At 46.5% G+C, this 18449-nt stretch overlaps 2 pseudogenes; one reads left to right on the top strand and one right to left on the bottom strand.

Moving 5' to 3' along the window:
• Positions 1-1159: 1159 nt before the first annotated feature.
• Positions 1160-3459, bottom strand: LOC111574803 (uncharacterized; annotated as a pseudogene).
• A 66-nt stretch (positions 3460-3525) lies between these two features.
• On the top strand, positions 3526-5457 carry LOC129347934 (uncharacterized; annotated as a pseudogene).
• Positions 5458-18449: the final 12992 nt, after the last annotated feature.

Below are 18449 nucleotides of genomic sequence, written 5' to 3'. Positions count from 1 at the left end.
GTTGATCCAAAATGCTGCAGCCAGAGTACTGACGGGAGTTAGCAAGACAGATCATATTTCTCTTATATTGGTTTCTCTTCATTGGCTTTCTGTTAAATCTAGAATAGATTTCAAAATCCTTCTGACATATAAAACTCTTAACAACCAATCTCCATCATATCTTAAAGACCTGATAGTACCATATTATCCTAGCAGAACTCTTCACTCTCAGACTGCAGGCTTACTTGTTCCTAGAATCTCTAAAAGTAGAATGGGAGGCAGAGCCTTCAGTTATCAGGCACCTCTCCTGTGGAACCAGCTCCCAGTTTGGGTTCGGGAGGTGGACACCCTCTCTGTTTTTAAGACCAAGCTTAAAACCTTCCTTTTTGACAAAGCTTATGGTTAGGGCTGACTGGGGGACCCTGACGGGGTGAGCTGGTGTTTTCATTTGCACAACTGACTTCCCCTCTTGACATCCTTTAGTTTGCCCCTAGTTATGCTGCCATAGGCCTAGGCTGCTGGGGGACCTCTCTTGATGCACTGAGCCCTTCTCTAATTACCTATGTATTTACTATATATACCATTGTTGCATTACACTCACTCTGTTTCTTTCTGTGTCCTTTCTCCGAGTGTCCCTGGTCCCAGAGCTGGATGCTTCAGATGTGTGGTTGTTCTCCCACCTCCAGCTGCCCATTTCCACCGATCTACTCTGCATTGCCCTTACTATACTTGATTTGCTCATCTACATATTTTTGAATTTACCACCAGCTATATATGTCCGTGTAGTTTCTCATTCATCCAGGTCATGGTTATCCAAAGTTGTTTAAATCAATCCAACTGGACTTTAAGAAGGTTCCTTGAAGACGTTTCACCTCTCATCCAAGAGGCTTCTTCAGTTCTGGTGGTGGTTGATGTTGCCTCGGCTTATAACCCCTGTGAGGTGTGGTCAGTGTTATTCGCATTCCGACCACCATTGCCAAGGCCCACCTGGCTCCTCAACGATGGTCGTTGGGAGCCAGGGAGTGACACAAAGGGGGTCGTTGAAATGTGAGTTTCACCGAGCCCTCGTATGCTAATGGTGGTCGTTAGCATGAGCCACCTCACCTGAGTCATTCTGCCGAGTAGTTCTTTTGGGAAGTTTTGAAAGGACCTGATTGTAAAATGGCAAAAGTTGATGTCGCAGACCACCCCCCCCATTCAGAGATGGCTTCTCCACTTTGACATGGATGGCTTCTTTCATGCCTCTCTCAAACCATCTGTCCTCCCTGTCCAAAATCTGAACATTGGTGTCCTGAAATGAGTGTCCCTCTTCCTTGAGGTGAAGGAAGACCGCCGAATCCTGTCCTGAGGAACTGGCTCTTCTGTGTTGTGCCATACGCTTGTTAAGTGGCTGTTTGGTTTCCCCTGTGTAGAGATCTGAGCATTCCTCGCTGCATTTAACTGCATACACCAGGTTGCTCTTCTGACTGTGTGGTGTGGGGTCTTTTGGGTGGACCAGTCTTTGTCTGAGTGTGTTATTTGGCTTAAAAAAGACAGGGATCTGGTGTTTGTTGAAGATCCTCCTCAGTTTTTCAGACAGTTCAGACACATACGGAATCACTATGTTGTTTCGCCTGTTCTCCTTCTCTTCAGTTCTCACTGGGTTGTTCTCCTTTCTGGATCTTGTGTGAGCCCTCACAAAGGTCCAGTCAGGATATCCACAAGTTTTCAGTGCCCCTTTCAGGTGTTTGTGTTCTTTTTCCTGGCCTTGGGTACTGGTGGGTAACTTGTCGGCCCTGTGTTGCAGGGTCCTGATGACCCCTAGCTTGTGCTCCAGTGGGTGGTGAGAGTCAAAAAGCAGGTACTGGTCCATGTGTGTTGGTTTCCTGTATACCCCAACACTCAGACTTCTGTCCTCTTCTATGTGGACCTCACAACCCAAAAAGGGCAAACTGTTATCCTTTACATCCTCTCTGGTGAACTTGATGTTGCTGTCCACAGAGTTGATGTGTTCGGTGACAGTTTGCACCTCCTGGATTCTGATCTTGACCCATGTGTCGTCCACGTATCGGAACCAGTGGCTCGGTGTTGCTCCATTAAATGAGGTCAGGGCCCTGTGTTACACTTCTTCCATGTATAGATTGGCCACAATAGGAGATACTGGCGAGCCCATGGCACATCCATGTTTCTGCCTATAGAAACTCCCTCTGTACTGGAAATAGGTGGTGTTCAGGCAGAGGTCCAAAAGTTGGCAAATCTGGTCTGGGTTGAGGTTTGTTCTGTCACTGAGGGTGTTGTCTTGTAAAAGCCGCTGTCTCACTGTTTCCACCGCCTCCATTGTAGGAACACATGTGAATAGGGAGGTGACATCGTAGGATACCATGGTCTCATCCGTATCCAATCTCAGTCCTCTCACCTTTTCCACAAAGTCCAAGGAGTTCTGTACATGGTGGGGATTCTTCCTCACCAGCGGGGCCAAGATAGTGGCTACATGTTTGGCAATGTTGTAGGTAACAGAGTTAATGCTGCTAACGATAGGCCTGAGGGGGCCCCTTCTTTATGAATTTTGGGGAGGCCATACATGCATGGAATGGCATCCCCCGGGTACAGGCGATGGTACTGCAGGCGGTTTATTGTTTCCTCCTTCTGTAGCTTCTGTAGGCAATCCACAACCTTCTTTTTGTAGCTGCTGGTTGGGTCGCGCTTCAGGGTCTCATAAGTGCTGCTGTCACTAAGTAAAGACATTACCTTGGCATGGTAATCCGTTGTGTTCAGGATCACAGTGCATCTTCCTTTATCTGCTGGAAGAATGGTGATGTTCTGGTCCTTACTCAGTGCCGTCACTGCCTTCCTTTCTTGGATGAGAGGTTGGAAGGGGGGACCTTAGCTTCAGAAAGGGCTGCTGTTACCTTTAGCCTTAGTCCCTCTGCTTGTGTTGAGGATAGGTTGTTTCTCTTGATGGCTGACTCTGTGGCTGTAATGAGGTCCACCACCGGTAAGTGCTGTGGGGTGACGGCGAAGTTTAGTCCTTTGGCGAGGACATCCTTCTGTGGTTGGGTGAGTTCTCTGTCTGATAAGTTCCTCACCCATCTGTCTTGTGTGTTATCTGCAGTTGGACTCCCTGGTTTCTGTCTCCAGCTGAGTTCTTCTGCCCTTGTGTTTTTGTGTGCCCAAGATTGGAGGCTTAGAAACTTACGTCTTTGCCTTTCCTTGCTCTTAATATGTTGAGATAGTTGGGCTGTCTCAACAAACTTAGAGACGCCAATTCTGCCTCCGGTGATCTTGGAGGAAGTCTCTAAGTTTGTTGAGACAGCCCAACTATCTCAACATATTAACAGCAAGGAAAGGCAAAGACGTAAGTTTCTAAGCCTCCAATCTTGGGCACACAAAAACACAAGGGCAGAAGAAGGGAGCTCAACAAACTTAGAGACGCCAATTCTGCCTCCGGTGATCTTGGAGGAAGTCTCTAAGTTTGTTGAGACAGCCCAACTATCTCAACATATTAAGAGCAAGGAAAGGCAAAGATGTAAGTTTCTAAGCCTCCAATCTTGGGCACACAAAAACACAAGGGCAGAAGAAGGGAGTCCAACTGCAGATAACACACAAGACAGATGGGTGAGGAACTTATCAGACAGAGAACTCACCCAACCACAGAAGGATGTCCTCGCCAAAGGACTAAACTTCGCCGTCACCCCACAGCACTTACCGGTGGTGGACCTCATTACAGCCACAGAGTCAGCCATCAAGAAAAACAACCTATCCTCAACACAAGCAGAGGGGCTAAGGCTAAAGGTAACAGCAGCCCTTTCTGAAGCTAAGGTCCCCCCTTCCAACCTCTCATCCAAGAAAGGAAGGCAGTGACGGCACTGAGTAAGGACCAGAACATCACCATTCTTCCAGCAGATAAAGGAAGATGCACTGTGATCCTGAACACAACAGATTACCATGCCAAGGTAATGTCTTTACTTAGTGACAGCAGCACTTATGAGACCCTGAAGCGCGACCCAACCAGCAGCTACAAAAAGAAGGTTGTGGATTGCCTACAGAAGCTACAGAAGGAGGAAACAATAAACCGCCTGCAGTACCATTGCCTGTACCCGGGGGATGCCATTCCATGCATATATGGCCTCCCCAAAATTCATAAAGAAGGAGCCCCTCTCAGGCCTATCGTTAGCAGCATTAACTCTGTTACCTACAACATTGCCAAACATGTAGCCACTATCTTGGCCCCGCTGGTGGGGAAGAATCCCCACCATGTACAGAACTCCTTGGACTTTGTGGAAAAGGTGAGAGGACTGAGATTGGATACGGATGAGACTATGGTATCCTACGATGTCACCTCCCTATTCACGTGTTCCTACAATGGAGGCGGTGGAAACAGTGAGACAGCGGCTTTTACAAGACAACACCCTCAGTGACAGAACAAACCTCAACCCAGACCAGATTTGCCAACTTTTGGACCTCTGTCTGAACACCACCTATTTCCAGTACAGAGGGAGTTTCTATAGGCAGAAACATGGATGTGCCATGGGCTCGCCAGTATCTCCTATTGTGGCCAATCTGTACATGGAAGAAGTGTAACACAGGGCCCTGACCTCATTTAATGGAGCAACACCGAGCCACTGGTTCCGATACATGGACGACACATGGGTCAAGATCAGAATCCAGGAGGTGCAAACTGTCACCGAACACATCAACTCTGTGGACAGCAACATCAAGTTCACCAGAGAGGATGTAAAGGATAACAGTTTGCCCTTTTTGGGTTGTGAGGTCCACATAGAAGAGGACAGAAGTCTGAGTGTTGGGGTATACAGGAAACCAACACACATGGACCAGTACCTGCTTTTTGACTCTCACCACCCACTGGAGCACAAGCTAGGGGTCATCAGGACCCTGCAACACAGGGCCGACAAGTTACCCACCAGTACCCAAGGCCAGGAAAAAGAACACAAACACCTGAAAGGGGCACTGAAAACTTGTGGATATCCTGACTGGACCTTTGTGAAGGCTCACACAAGATCCAGAAAGGAGAACAACCCAGTGAGAACTGAAGAGAAGGAGAACAGGCGAAACAACATAGTGATTCCGTATGTGTCTGAACTGTCTGAAAAACTGAGGAGGATCTTCAACAAACACCAGATCCCTGTCTTTTTTAAGCCAAATAACACACTCAGACAAAGACTGGTCCACCCAAAAGACCCCACACCACACAGTCAGAAGAGCAACCTGGTGTATGCAGTTAAATGCAGCGAGGAATGCTCAGATCTCTACACAGGGGAAACCAAACAGCCACTTAACAAGCGTATGGCTCAACACAGAAGAGCCAGTTCCTCAGGACAGGATTCGGCAGTCTTCCTTCACCTCAAGGAAGAGGGACACTCATTTCAGGACACCAATGTTCAGATTTTGGACAGGGAGGACAGATGGTTTGAGAGAGGCATGAAAGAAGCCATCCATGTCAAAGTGGAGAAGCCATCTCTGAATGGGGGGGGTGGTCTGCGACATCATCTTTTGCCATTTTACAATCAGGTCCTTTCAAAACTCCCCAAAAGAACTACTCGGCAGAATGACTCAGGTGAGGTGGCTCATGCTAACGACCACCATTAGCATACGAGGGCTCGGTGAAACTCACATTTCAACGACCCCCTTTGTGTCACTCCCTGGCTCCCAACGACCATCGTTGAGGAGCCAGGTGGGCCTTGGCAATGGTCGTCGGAATGTGAATAACACTGACCACACCTCACAGGGGTTATAAGCCGAGGCAACATCAACCACCACCAGAACTGAAGAAGCCTCTTGGATGAGAGGTGAAACGTCTTCAAGGAACCTTCTTAAAGTCTAGTTGGATTGATTTAAACAACTTTGGAACACCAGCTACATATGTAGTATATTTAATGCCAGAGCTGTATACCATAGCAGTAAACTATAATTAGTTTCCATGTTAGTTGTACTTTGCATGTATCATCTGTCTTATCATGCATGTATTATACTGTGTGTTTTATGGTCCTTGTGTCCCCCCCCACCTCTCTATCTCTACCTCTACCCCTCTATCTCTACCCCTCTACCTCTTCCCCTCTACCTCTATCCCTCTATCTCTACCTCTCTACCTCTTCTGTCCCTCTCAACCCGCCCGGCCAGCAGGCAGATGGGTCCCCCCACATTAGAGCCGGGTTCTGCTCGAGGTTTTTTTCCCTGTCAAAAGGGTGTTTTCCTTGCCACTGTTGCCTTTTGGCTTGCTCTGGGGGTCAGGCATATGGGTTCTGTAAAGCGTCTCGAGACAATTTGACTGTAATTTGCGCTATATAAATAAAATTGAATTCAATTCAATTGCATTACACTCACTCTGTTTCTCCTTGTGTCCTTTCTCCGAGTGTCCCTGGTCCCAGAGCTGGATGCTTCAGATGTGTAGTTGTTCTCCCACCAACTGGCCTAATCGCCATCTGTGGGATGCTGCTGCTGACCTTCCTCCAGCCCACTGCTTCCAGCTGCCCATTTCCACCAGTCTACTCTGCATTGCCTTTACTATACTTGATTTGCTCAGCTACATATTTTTGAATTTACCACCAGCTATATATGTAGTATATTTAATGTCAGAGCCGTACACCATAGCAGTAAACTATAGTTTCCATGTCAGTTGTACTTTGCATGTATCATCTGTTTTATCATGCATGTATCATACTGTGTGTTTGATGGTCCTTGTCCCCCCCCTCCACCTCTCTACCTCTATCCCTCTACCTCCACCTCTAACCCTCTACCTGTAACCCTCTACCGCTATCCCTCTACCCCTCTACCTCTACCTCTCTACCTCGTCTGTCCTTCTCAACCCGCCCGGCCAGCAGGCAGATGGGTCCCCCCACATAAAGAGCCGGGTTCTGCTCGAGGTTTTTTTTCCCTGTTAAAAGGGTGTTTTCCTTGCCACTGTCGCCTTTTGGCTTGCTCTGGGGGTCAGGCATATGGGTTCTGTAAAGCGTCTTGAGACAATTTGACTGTAATTGGCGCTATATAAATAAAATTGAATTGAATTGAATTGAATTGAATTGAATTGAATTGAATTGAATTGAATTGAATTGAATTGAATTGAATTGAGTTGGAAGGGTTGTTATGCTCTGCCTTTCTGTTTACTACTGGATTCAGTTTGGGTGACCTACTTGGCCAGGTCATAGTTTTAAGTTTTGTGTTTTTTCCTCTTCAGAAACTCCTGTTTTTGTCAGTGTGATTTGGATCACATTAATGCTTCATGATTGCTTGTTTACTAAGCTTCTACAGAGTGGGAGTCATCTTGTCAGCCAGGATTTTAATATTTCCGCAGACACTGAGGATGCTATTTCTCAATGTCATCTCCCCAACACCTTTTTCACAGTTCTAATTAGTTTCATTCCAAATATATTGGACCCATTGGTCTCAACTTGCCAAAAGTGCGCTATTCATCAGGCTTTGTTTTATATTCTTTAGCAAAGTATCAATTTTCTAGTTTTGTACCGAACAAGCGAGGAGTTTTTTTCCCTTTCCCACCATCCAAACAGACTGATGTACACACTATCTGAACGGTCACAGAAACTCAGATTTCCATTTATAACCCTTGTTCCAAGACTGAAGCACTTGCCCTCTGTTTTAACGGCTTGATTGTACAGGTAGCACACTGTCACTCTTTTCAAAGTAATTTTTGGTTTCACATCTGTCTGAGTGAACAGCCTTCTAACGTCTAGCACAACCTGCACATGAGGCATTTAGGGAACGACAGTAAATCAGTTGTATTTTGATGTGCAGATGTTCAGCAAGTGAGGTGGTTTGCCTGTGCTCAGTTTTAAGGAGTGATAGCAGACAGCCTCAGGGGAATGACTGGTGACAATATAAATACATTTTCTCATTAAAATATTTTGTCTATAAATCACTGTCAATCCAAAACTTGTATGCAAATTAAGACAACTATTCATCAGCATGTCACACCCTCAACCTCAGCTGCCAAATAGGAGCAGATCTTTCTCCCTGGTGGCATGGAGTATGTAGACAGGTCATGTCAATCACAATCATTAGCAAGCAGGGGGAGTGTCTCTCAATCTACACCATTCATCCATAAAGACCAGACGTAGCCACTACACTTTGCTGGATCGTCAACAATCATCTTCGGACTCCCACCTGCTCGCCTTCCAGCTCAGCCTCCCCAGGAATCCCCGATTCACCGTCTGCCTCACCATACAACCACAGCACGCCATCGCTGCAGCTCCTGTCCGCTCCAGACTACTCTCCCTGCCTTCACGCCGCCGCTTCCGCCCTCCGTTTGCTCTTTCCCCGTCCACGAACAGCTAAGTTCCCTGCCTCTCATTGAGCTACTGCAGCGTAGATGTAGTTTGATGATTTTTTGCATTTTCAGCATTAAGCTTCTTGTAAATTATTATTGTAAATAAACACGTTAACCGCAAGCTCGTTCTGCTGCGTTTCCTTGCCTGCAATTGAGTCTCTGTAGCATCCCATAACGGTACGATCCAGCCAAAATGAACTCAGCAGGCAACGAGACCGGCGCCGGAGCTTCGGCGGCTGGAGAAACGTTCGAGCAAGCGTTTGCTAACCAAGGTGCGGTACTTACACAACATGAAGAGTTGTTACGTAGTTTAGTCGAGAGTAATCGTGTTGTATTGGATCAGGTTTCACAACTCACTAGCAATATTAACCAACTCACAGCCACTGGGACACAATTGCCCAGCGTGAGCTTTAACGCCGCTTCCGGTGCTAACGTGTCGGCTAATGCTAATGCTAATGCTAGTGCTAGTGCTAGTGCCGGTGTGGCCGCGTCATTACGTGAACCACCGGTTCCGGTTCCGGAACGCTACAGTGGGGATTTCAGGTCCTGTCAGGCTTTTCTTACCCAAGTCTCCCTTGTGTTTAGCCTTCAGCCTCATTCCTATTCCTCAGATCAGGCACGAATAGCATATCTAATTATTCTTTTGTCTGGCTCAGCAAGAGAGTGGGGAACAGCAGTGTGGGAGAGGCAGGACAATGTGTGTAACTCCTATGTGGCTTTCATCACAGAGATGAAGAGGCTCTTTGATCACCCTGTGCGAGGCAGAGGTGCCACTCACCGGCTGTTTTCCATCCAGCAAGGCTCCCGCAGTGTAGCAGAGTTTGCAGTAGAGTTCCAGACCTTGGCTACTGAGAGCGGCTGGAATGATGAGGCCCTCCAGGGTGCTTTTTACAGAGGCCTACAGGAGGGTCTAAAGGATGAGCTGGCAGTCCGTGAGGAGACTTCAAGTCTAAATCAGTTAATCAGTGTTGCCATAAGTTTGGATAACCGAATGAGGGAGCGAAGACGAGAGAGGGGCCTACGGTCCTATGCTGGACACCACAGGCCCATTGGACCTGCAAGGGAGTTTTCTGCCCCCACATCCAGGATGGAACCAGAGCCCATGCAGCTGGGATGGGCACAGCAGACCTACACCGGACCACCTAGGCCGGTTGCATCTATAAGGGAGAATCCTACCTCTACATCCAGTATGGAACCAGAGTCCATGCAGTTGGGACAGGCACATCTCACCCCGCAGGAGAAACAGCATCGCAGGGAGGCCAACCTGTGTCTCTACTGTGGAAAGCAGGGCCACTATATTGCCACATGCCCTCTTAGACCAGCAAAAGGCCTGGCTCACCTGGCACCGGGGAACTCCAGGTGAGCCGAACTTCAACCGCTTCCCCACATCATTTGCAGCTGGCGGTGACCCTCTGTTGGCAGTCCCAGACTCTGCCGCTGCAGGCCCTTATTGATTCCGGAGCAGAAGAGAGCTTTTTGGACAGTCAGATCGCCCAACAACTCAACATTCCCACTGAACCTTTGGACCAGCCCCTGGAGGCCCGGGCTTTGAATGGCCTACGTTTAGCCCAGGTTTTTCGCAGGACTGTGCCAATCTCCCTGATTACAGCTGGCAACCATCGGGAAGAGATCTCCTTCTGTTTGTTAGACCATTCCTGCCCTCCGCTGGTCCTTGGTCACCCCTGGTTACACAAACACAATCCCCAGATTGATTGGCAGACTGAACTAGTAATTTCTTGGAGCCCCTTGTGTTCCCAGAACTGCCTTCAATCCGCCCTGATGCCCGCCACCCCAGTCCCAACCACAGCTGCTAAGCCCATTTGCCTGGACGCAGTGCCTCTAGAATACCACGACCTAGCTCCAGTCTTCAGTAAAGAGTGGGCACTTTCTCTTCCTCCACACCGCCCCTATGACTGTGCCATTGAGCTTATTCCTGGGTCCACACTTCCAAACAGTCGACTATATAATCTCTCCAAGCCCGAATACCAAGCCATGGAAACGTACATCAGAGACTCGCTAGCCGCTGGTATTATCCGCCCCTCCTCATCCCCTGTTGGAGCTGGATTTTTCTTTGTAAATAAAAAAGATAAGATGCTGAGGCCCTGTATAGACTTCCGGGGTTTAAACGACATCACTGTCAAGAATACTTACCCGCTGCCTCTCATTAATTCTGCCTTCACACCACTGCATGGGGCCACAATTTTCACAAAGTTGGACTTGCGGAATGCATACCATCTCATTCGGATCCGTAAAGGAGATGAATGGAAGACTGCTTTTAATACACCACTAGGGCATTTTGAATACCGGGTCATGCCCTTTGGCCTTACGAATGCCCCCGCAGTTTTCCAGCACCTCATCAATGATGTCCTAAGAGACATGATTAACCGCTATGTATTTGTGTATTTGGATGGTATCCTAATCTATTCCAGAAACCCCACTGAGCATGTCCAGCATGTTTGCCAAGTCCTCGAATGCCTCCTTAGGAACCAGCTATATGTCAAGGCTGAGAAGTGTGAATTTCATACATCTACGACGATGTTTCTGGGGTATGTTATATCGCCTGGGGAGGTTAAGATGGACCCGGAGAAACTGAAGGCCGTGAGAGAGTGGCCGCGGCTGGAGGGAAGGAAGCAGCTTCAACGTTTTTTGGGGTTTTCTAACTTCTACCGCCGTTTCATCAGAGACTACAGCAAAGTGGCAGCCCCTCTTACCTCACTCACCTCCACCTCCAAACCCTATCTATGGACCCCAGAAGCGGAAGGAGCATTCCAGGACCTTAAACAGCGCTTTGTCTCAGCCCCCATCTTGATTCAGCCCGACCCTAACCTCCAGTTCATTGTAGAAGTAGATGCTTCTGACACAGGAGTGGGAGCAGTACTCTCCCTGCGCTCCCCATCAGACCAGAAGTTGCATCTGTGTGCCTTTTTCTCCCGTCGTCTGTCTCTGGCAGAACGCAACTACGACATTGGAAATCGTGAACTGCTGGTGGTAAAGATGGATCTAGAGGAATGGAGACACTGGTTGGAGGGTTCGAAACAACCATTTATCGTTTGGACCGACCACAAGAACTTAGAATATATCAGAACAGCTAAACGTCTAAATTCTCGACAGGCCCGGTGGACGTTATTCTTCAGCAGGTTCAACTTTGTCCTCACTTACCGTCCTGGGTCCCGAAATATCAAACCAGATGCTCTGTCCCGACAGTTCTCCATCTCTGAGGTCCCCAGTGATCCTGAGCCTATCCTTGCCAAGGATGTTGTGATCGCCACCCTCACTTGGGAGATTGAGGGGCAGGTTCGGAGAGCGCTGGAGAGACATTCAGATCCAGGTTCAGGCCCACCTGATCGCTTATTTGTACCTAACCCTGTCCGTTCTTCTGTCCTCCAGTGGACCCATACCTCCCGGGTCGCCCGCCATCCCGGAGTTAACCGAACTCTAGAGATCATCTGTGGGAGATTTTGGTGGCCATCCATGGAGGCTGATGCCAGGGAATTCGTGGCTGCATGTTCGGTATGTGCACGCAACAAGACATCTAACCAGCCTAGTGCTGACTTACTACAGCCCCTGCCCATCCCTAACCGCCCCTGGTCACATATAGCAGTAGATTTTGTAACTGGTCTTCCAGCCTCCCAGGGCCACACCACTATTCTCACAGTAGTAGACCGGTTTTCCAAGGCGGCCCACTTCATAGCCCTGCCTAAGCTACCTACGGCCAAAGAGACTGCTGAAGCCCTGGTTCAGCATGTGTTTCGGCTTCACGGGATTCCCTCTGACATTGTTTCGGACCGCGGCCCCCAGTTTACCTCTGAGGTATGGCGCACCTTTTTTACTGCCCGAGGAGCCACTGTTAGTTTAACTTCTGGTTTTCATCCGCAGTCCAATGGCCAGACTGAGAGAACCAACCAGTCCATGGAGACCTTTCTGCATTGTGTGGTGTCGGAGAACCCTGCTTCCTGGAGCAGCCGACTACCCTGGGTAGAGTACGCGCACAATTCTCTCTCTAATGCCTCTTCTGGTCTCTCCCCTTTCCAGTGTTCCTTGGGATACCAGCCTCCCTTATTCCCATCTCAGGAACGGGAGATAGCCATTCCCTCTGTTGAGGCCTTTATGAGGAGGTGTAAAGGGACCTGGAGGAGGGCATGGGCGGCGCTAGTTAGAGCCTCTCAGAGGATGGAGCAGCAGGCCAACCATCACCATAGGCCAGCCCCAGTGTATGCCCCAGGCCAGAGAGTTTGGCTCTGTGCTAAAGACCTGCCACTTAGAGTTGAGTCCAGGAAATTGGCTCCAAGGTTTGTGGGACCATTCACAGTGGAATGCATAATTAATCCCTGTGCTGTTCGGCTTAGGCTCCCAGCATCAATGAAGATCCATTCTACCTTCCATGTGTACCAGTTGAAGCCCGTCAAAGATAGTCCTCTGGCCCCCCCGGTCCGTCCCCCTCCACCACCCAGGATGGTGGACGATGCTCCTGCTTATACAGTCAGGCGACTGTTGGATGTCAGATGTAGGGGAAGAGGACTACAGTATTTGGTGGACTGGGAGGGTTATGGGCCCGAAGAACGCAGTTTGGTTCCCCGCCGACAGATCCTCGACCCTTCTCTTATTCGGGAGTTCCATAGACTGCATCCTGGACTTCCTGTGCATGCCCCAGGAGGGGCACGTAAGGGGAGGGGTACTGTCACACCCTCAACCTCAGCTGCCAAATAGGAGCAGATCTTTCTCCCTGGTGGCATGGAGTATGTGGACAGGTCATGTCAATCACAATCATTAGCAAGCAGGGGGAGTGTCTCTCAATCTACACCATTCATCCATAAAGACCAGACGTAGCCACTACACTTTGCTGGATTGTCAACAATCATCTTCGGACTCCCACCTGCTCGGCTTCCAGCTCAGCCTCCCCAGGAATCCCCGATTCACCGTCTGCCTCACCATACAACCACAGCACGCCATCGCTGCAGCTCCTGTCCGCTCCAGACTACTCTCCCTGCCTTCACGCCGCCGCTTCCGCCCTCCGTTTGCTCTTTCCCCGTCCACGAACAGCTAAGTTCCCTGCCTCTCGTTGAGCTACTGCAGCGTAGATGTAGTTTGATGATTTTTTGCATTTTCAGCATTAAGCTTCTTGTAAATTATTATTGTAAATAAACACGTTAACCGCAAGCTCGTTCTGCTGCGTTTCCTTGCCTGCAATTGAGTCTCTGTAGCATCCCGTAACGCAGCATTATGTATTACAGAGTATTCTGGCTAAAAACGGGATGGGGAAGTACAACCAAATCATGTTTTAATGTCTGTCTGTGTGTGTGTGTGTGTGTGTGTGTGTGTGTGTGTGTGTGTGTGTGTGTGAGGTCCCCATCGAGCAGGTTCCAGAAAATGGCAAAAATCTCGTCCCCACGAGGTATAAAAACACATATAGGTGTGTGTGTGTGTGTGCGCGCGTGTGTGTGTGTGTGTGTGTGTGTGTGTTCTGAAATGCGCTTTAAATTAGCCCTTTTGTCTTGATTTGCCTTTGACAGTTTAAAGGTACAGTAGTGTTTGCAGCTAATTGAACAATTCATTGTTTTATGGTTATTCTGGGTCAATATGATGCAAATATTTTCACTATATGTTGAATCACTTTCAAATATATTTATCTTGTGTTATTCTTCCATATAAGTATGACTATAGAAGCTTTAAAATAAGGTTTTATCAAATAATTCCAAAGGCCATACACAAGGGAGTCCCTACATTCTGTCTTGTAAAGGGACCTTGGTTGAAAGGAAAGACCAGGCTACTCTCTGCTACTACCTACAGTTTCCAAAGGAGATAAAACAACCCAGGTTGAGAGCAGTTTGTGGTTGACACACACGCCATAAAAAATAACAGTAATTCATGGGATCTTCAGTTCCTCAGATGCTGGGAGGGCATGAAGACTCTTGCAGCCTACAACAGAACTTTGGTATGCTTTACTTGTGGCTGGGATATTTTAGAGTTTGCATAAACAGCTGTAAAAAGTGAATAGACCTGGTGAACAGCCATGCAGCTGCTCAGTCTGAGTGGTTCACTTGGGAGCAGTGGGCGGGATGACTGGCTCCTGGTGAAAGTTGGCACTGTGAGCACATTCTCACTAGTTTGAAAAGCTGAGAGGATATCTACTTGTGGAAGGGCTTGAGGAATAGCAGAAGTAAATCTTATCCGCTTTTATTTTATACCTCCAAGTTTGTTACAACAACAAAACATAATTAAAGCTGCAAGCAGTGTTGAACGGGTCCTCGCACACCCACACACGTTGGGACATGGCACACTTCCAGGTGTGGCGTACGTTGAGGTGTTACACAAAAGTGAAGGTGTTGAGACATAGCTGATTAATTTCTAGGATTATATCACAAAAGTTTGTAGAAATGATAGGTGTAAAAGAATAGAACATTTGTCAGAGTTACAGTGTTCTTTATGAGGCAAAATGACACAGACAAGTCTCAGAAAAATCCTCAAGCTCAAATTGGCTATTAAAAGGAGAATATAATGCACTGAAGCCAGTGTAAAGAGACTGAAACATACTGGGAGCCAATATAACAAGACTACAACATACTGGGAGTCAGTTTAAATCAGCTGAAATATATTGCTAGCCAATAGAAAGAGAATAAAACATACCAGGAAGCAGTTTGTCAAGGTTGAAACACAGTGTGAGCCAGAACAGGCAGAAATAACTGGGAGCAAGTGTAAAGAGGATGAGAGAATAATGAGCATGAATGCGGGCAAATGGCAAACAATAGTACATCAATGTGTAAAACATGTATTTGTAACTCTCCAGCAGGTGGCGCTATGAGCATGAGTGGACATTGGCATATAGATGTGATCAGAGCAGGACTGTGATTAATCATGTAAAATTTGAGGCAGATTGCAGCATGTACTGGGGATTTACACACTTCTGCTTTAATGACGAAGCATCAAAGTTCAGTCGGCTGCCATGGCCACGCCCTTTGAGTTTTGTCTACATTTGTCACAAATTTTCAACATGAAGGCGTATTTTATATATTGTCCCAATTTCAGGTATTGGAGTTGCCGCCTGTGAGGAATTAGTTGCTGAAAATAGCCAAAAATCTGATATTTAATTCAAAATGGCGGACTTCCTGTTGGGTTTAGAGTATGGCTCCAAGAGACTTTTTTGTTTGCACTGACGTGCTACATATGCATACAAAATTTCATAGTAATTGGTCAAACTTGCTGTGGGGGCTATTTATTAAAATGCTGCAGGGGACGCTATGACATATGCTGTGAATGTATTGCCACATGGATGTGATCAGGGCAGGACTCTGATGAGACATGTAAAATTTGAAGCGGATTGGAGCATGCCTAGGTTAGTTACACAGCAGTTGATGTTTCATGGCGAAGGATCAAATTTCCATAAGCAACCATGGCCACACCCTTTGACTTTGGAAGAACCTTTTGATAACTTTTGATCATGATGTCGTGGTGTATATACTGGCCAAATTTGAGGTCTTTTGGAGTTCACTCCTAGGAGGAGTTCGTTCTCAAAAATAAAAAAAAAATTGCCAAAATTTGTCCAATTAATGGAAAATGGCGGACTTCCTGTTGGGGTTAGGGTATTGCTCCAGGAGGCTTTTTTGTGTGTCCTGATGTGCTCTATATGCCTCCCAAATTTTGTGGACGTAGGTGAAACATGCTGCAAGGGCTGTTTCTTCAAAATACTGCAGGGGGTGCTATAGTACATGCAGCACCGAGATGCATACAGTGTGCTTTCTTGGGTCGACAGTGATGTGTGTGTTAATTTTGGTGAGCTGTTGAGCATGACTAACCTGTCAAAAAGTGCTTTGTTTGTCATGACAACAATGCGTTGCCACAGCAACAGCATGGTATCAAATGTCAAAATCTTCATACTGTAGCGTTGTCAAGGGGTGAAGAGTGAGCTGACCAATTTCCAGAATGATCTGACAAAGTTTGGAGCAATGGTGTGTGCAAATGTAATGCCTAAACTTCTTGTTACCAATAGGTGGCACTATGACTGTTTCTAAATGTACGAGTGTGGATGTCTTCAGACTGGGCCTGGTGTCCAGCATGTGAAGTTTGGGGCAGATTGGATCAGGATTAGCTGAGATATAAACACTTCAGTTGTCATGACGAAACATCAAAATTCACCGCGCTGCCACAGACATGCCTTTTGATGACAAGTCACCATTTTCTCCAGGAATAATCATCAACGTCTTAAGGCTTATGTCACCACATTTGAGGTGAATATGAGCAACAGGCTAAGAATTGTACATCAAAGTGTAAAAAAATGACATTTCCTATTACCAGCAGGTGGCGCTATGATTGCGAATGTATTTCATCATATGGATGTGATCAGGTCAGGACTCTGATCATACATGTAAAGCTTCAGGCAAATTGGAGCGTTTTCAGGCCATTTACACAGCACCTGATGTTCCAGAGGCCGCCACGGCCACGGCCTTTGACTTCTGAGGAACATTTTGATAATTTTTGCTCACTAAGGCCTGCTGTATGTACTGGCTGAATTTGAAGTGAATTGGAGTTCCCCCCTAGGAGGAGTTCACTCTAGAAAAAAAATAAAAAATACCTAAAATCTGACAGTCAACACAAAATAGCACACTTCCTGTTGGGTTTGGAATATGGTTGTCACTGACTTTTTTGTTCAGCCTGACGTGCTGCATATGTGTACCAAATTTGGTAGTTGTAGGTGAAACATGCTGCCCATAGGAAACTGTAGGGGGTGCTATGGAGCCATTTTGCCACACACTTCCACAATTCCTATAAAACAGTGTTTCTCAAATAGTGGGGCCCGCACCCCTGGGGGGGTGCAGAGGCATGTCAGGGGGGGCGCAGGAGACTGGGAGGAAAAGGTCCTTCAACACGGAACTAATTAGCTGAACTATTGTTTTAATGTCGGCCTAGTTTTTCGCGGCGTACAACAATACTGAAATTGTGCTGACCCCATAGACTGTATATGCCATAGATATAAAAAAATATTAATAATAATGATCTTCTGTATATATCTATGGTATATGCACTGGCCGTTCAGACTCCGAAGTACAGACTCCTGAGAACGGGAGAATGCATCGTTAATGTGCAGTCGGAACACCAGCGTACTCGATCACGTCACGTACTCGGCTCATCTCCTCTGATTATTTTTACCAGCAATGTCAAACATAAGGCCTGTGGGCCAAAACCGGCCCACCAGACGGTCCATTTCGGCCCGCGGGACGACTTTACAAATGATAAAAATTACAACAACATTAACTGTAAATTGTAAATTTGTAAAATTGTAAATTTAAAATAATTTCTAGAACTTGACAAGTTGTTCTGATCATGAAGTAAAATACTAGATTGTTCAGTTCCAAATACCTGTGACTGAATGTTTTGTGTTTTTGTAGATAAACTGTTAGCTGGCAGTTACAATGCATGTGTAAATGGTGAACTGAGGCATAATAGGCTACTGTTGAAATTGAACTTGTTTTCCTTAAGAAATTTCAGGTTCATAATATTTTGTAAAAAGATAGTTCATTAAATGTGAACATTTTCAGAATATACTTTTTTTGAACTAAAACAAAGGGGAAAAATTGGAGTTGTGGTTATTTATAGGTTATTATGCTGTGATTTTACTGGTGGGGCCCACTGGAGATCAGATTGGGTTTATGTGGTCCCTGGACTAAAATGAGTTTGACACCCCTGATCTTTACTGTGAAAAACAACAAAATGGAATGAGATAAAATAACACAGCCCTGCATATTCATGTTTTCACAGTTTATATATATATATATATATATATATATATATATATATATATATATATATATATATATATATATATATATATATATATATATATATATATATATACAAAGTTATTGGGGGGGCATGGAAGTTTTTTGTCCTCCGAAGGGGGGCCGGACAAAAAAAATTTGAGAACCACTCCTATAAAATATCTAATTTTTTGCCACTTCTGGCATGTGTGTGTGCAAAATTTCATGCATTTTTGAGCATGTTTATGTCCTGAAAAAAGCCGTTCTTTTCGGATAAGAAGAAGCGTTGGATGGGTCCTCGCATCCTTGCTGGTCAGTGAATCCACGCATGTTCACCAGGTGGCGCTGCAACCGAGTGTATTTCGGCCTATGGATGTGATGAGGGCTGGACTCTGATCACACGTAAAATTTCAGGCGGACTGAAGCATGCACAGGCTAGTTAT

This window comes from Amphiprion ocellaris, chromosome 21 (genome assembly GCF_022539595.1).
Source record: "Amphiprion ocellaris isolate individual 3 ecotype Okinawa chromosome 21, ASM2253959v1, whole genome shotgun sequence".
In the NCBI taxonomy this organism is placed as follows: Eukaryota; Metazoa; Chordata; class Actinopteri; family Pomacentridae; genus Amphiprion; species Amphiprion ocellaris.
Note: the sequence above shows the minus strand (reverse complement) of the source record. Positions and strands in the feature narration are given on the sequence as shown.